The sequence below is a fragment of the Protobothrops mucrosquamatus genome, unplaced genomic scaffold (assembly GCF_001527695.2).
Source record: "Protobothrops mucrosquamatus isolate PMUCROS unplaced genomic scaffold, P.Mucros_1.0 scaffold4173, whole genome shotgun sequence".
Taxonomy (NCBI): domain Eukaryota; kingdom Metazoa; phylum Chordata; class Lepidosauria; order Squamata; family Viperidae; genus Protobothrops; species Protobothrops mucrosquamatus.
Window position 1 is genome coordinate 27,465 of NW_015390099.1, and position 3,156 is coordinate 30,620.

General features: G+C 36.9%; 1 pseudogene; it reads right to left on the reverse strand.

Annotated features, from left to right (window-relative positions):
- Window positions 1-1,705, reverse strand: part of LOC107298663 — a 7,856-nt pseudogene extending 6,151 nt beyond the window's left edge.
- Window positions 1,706-3,156: the final 1,451 nt, after the last annotated feature.

The following is a 3,156-nucleotide window of genomic DNA, read 5'->3' on the forward strand; positions in this document are numbered from 1 at the left end:
ATGGATGCATGGATGCATGGATGCATGGATGCATGGATGCATGGATGCATGGATGCATGGATGCATGGATGGATGCATGGATGGATTCATGGATGGATTCATGGATGGATTCATGGATGCATGGATGGATGCATGGATGCATGGAGGGTGGGTGGGGGGGTGGATGTTTTTATACTTGATATTTATATGTTGACTGTCAAACCAGTCTTAGTTGAGGTTTCCTAGTTTTTGACTCATTTTCCAACCAATTTTTAGCCAACATGACAATACAAGTATGTCAGAAGCAAATAAACTGTCTGAAACCCAAGATCAAGGAAGTAAAATGCTTCTTTAGCTTATCCTTAATTCTTTTTCATCAGGTTTGGCTTTTCAGTTCTGTATAATAATAATAATAATAATAATAATAATAATAATAATAATAATAATAATAATAATAATAATAATAATAATAATAATAATAATTTAATTTGTACCCCGCCCTTCTCCTCATAGGACTCAGGGCGGCTAACAGCCTCATAAAAACCACAATACAATACAATGAAAACTCAGCTCATTTTTGTGCCTCAACTTGGAAAGTTCCAGATAATCATAGAACATTTACACACACACACACACACACACACACACACACACACAGGAAATTTTCTATATTTAACTAATGAAGGAAAGTTCAGAATCAGAATTAATCAGTGGAACAGCTTGCCTTCAGAAGCTGGGGGTGCTCCATCACTGGAGCTTTTTAAGAAGAGACACCATTTCAGACAAATGGTTGTCCAATCTCTTCTTTAAAACCTCCAGTTTTGAAGCATCCCCAGCTTCTGAAGGCAACCTGTTCCACTGATTAATTGAACTAACTGTCAGGAAATTTCTCCTTAGTTCCAAGTTGGATCACTCCTTAATATGTTTCCATCCATTACTTCTTCTTCTGCCATAAGGTGCTTTGGAGAATAGGTGGACCCCTTCTTCTAGAAACTATGGCAATATTGGTACAATAAAGGAGAATATTTGTAGCTCAGGGTTGAAATGAAGGGTCCTTGGTACTTTCTGAATTTGCTTTTTAAGCCACCTCTTTACCAAACTAGGTAACATCATCATTTCTAGCACTGTACTAGAACTAGCACTGATGATATTACCTAGTTTGAGTAATGAAAAGTCTGCAAGAAAACAAGTAAGCTCAGAGAGCACCAAGTGGCCCCAATATTGATGTTATTTGGGAGACAGGAATGACTGAATCCACTCTTCTTTCTTTTCTTCTAATAGGAGCTTCCACTCCAAAAGATAATCAGAGGATTACAAAAGCTTCATGATGAATTCCAGCCTGGGAGATCTGGGCGCTATAGATAATTATTATGTATATAATGATGCCAGTGAACTCACCCTTTCTGTACAAGGGATTCTTTGGACAGGCATTGCTTTAATAACCTGTTGTATTGGATTTGTGGGCAATGGCTACATCATCTGGCTACTTGGCTTCCAGATGAAGAGAAACTGTTTCACCACATTCATCCTTAACTTGGCCATTGCAGACTTTGGGTTCCTCACATCTGTAGTTATAGCTTTGATCTTTCAATTTACCAACTTGGTAGGAGGCATTCTCGGCTTGATCTGTTTTTTTTTCTCCCACATAATGTATATCAATACTCACTTTCTTATGACGGCCATCAGCATTGACCGGTGTGTGGCTGTCCTCTTCCCAATCTGGCATCGCTGTTCCCGGCCAAAAAATTTGTCTCCTGCTGTCTGTGTCATCCTCTGGACCTCCTCTTTCCTCCTTGTTGGAATTGTGAATATTATGCTGTTCACAAACGTTATTGTAAATGACAGACTATTAACTGTTCATTTCCTTGTGACTGCTATGGTTTGCCTTCCATTGATCACTCTCTCTACTGTGGTCCTTTTCATCAAAGTGTGTCTTAAATCGAATCAGAAGAATCAGGGTCGGCTTTTACTGATGATTTTAATCACTCTTCTCTGTTTCCTCATCCTTGCTTTTCCATTATCAATCATTGCAGTGATTATTAAACTTTCTAATTCTGAACCTAAGAAAGAAATGAGATATTTGGTTCTATGGAGTATAGTGCTTTCTTGTCTAAATAGCAGCATTAATCCAATGATCTATTTTATAGTTGGGAGGAAAAAAGGAGCTCGGTCCAAGGAGAGCATGAAGGTCATTTTGCAAAATGTCTTCAAAGAAGGTGAAGTTACCAGAGGGAGATAGAAGAGGTCAAATCCTCTCACAAGGCCTTTGCGCTTCTTTCTCAATAGCAATGAATAAATTGCACTTGAGGCTGGAATCTTATAGGTGGGGACAAATCTCTTTCCACACATTGACTCTTTCATCTGACATACAGAGAACTGCATTTTAAGAGATGCCTACATCAGTCCACAACTAATGCTGTGCAGGAAATGAACTGCATGACATTTATAAAATATTCAGCTTCCTTTGCTTTCTAGAAATGAGATTTTTATTTCTAGATAAGCACCAACCATGCCTGCTGCTTCCAGATGACACTTAAAGGCAATTAATTTGTAAAATGAAGCAACAATGAGGAAAATTAAACTAGAACCAATTAGAAACCAGTTTAAATTCAGTAATTAATGGTGAGGCTTTAGCCTCTTACTAAAATGGGAAAGAGCAAGAGAGACAGTTTTCAAGTATATTCCATGCCTTGGGAGCAACAGAAGAGAAATTGGGGCCACAGGCAAAATCACAAATCCCCAGGCTATAATATAAGTGAATGCTATGTCTGAAATGTGTGAGAATCAAAACGGTCATATTTTATTTCAGGAAATGTATCTTGTACATATTTGTTTTCTTCTCTTTTCCTCTATTATGTATACAAATTTGCATGTTGTTAGTGAAGCCGTATATTCTTCTATCAAGTGCTTTAGGGACAAAACCTTTGCAATTATATAAGAAATAAACACACATAAAATGAGAAAAGTTACATTTTTAAAAAACAAACATGCATTAATAGGAGTTGTTATGATATAAAGAAGAATTGTATGATGTCAGACATATCATTTCATGCTATGAAATAAAGAATTACATGAAGTGAGACCTAATTTCATGGGATGAAATAAAAAAGATATATGAAGTCAGACACTTTCTGTACAAACATTTCACTTTGAAAATTATGAATACGGCAATATTTC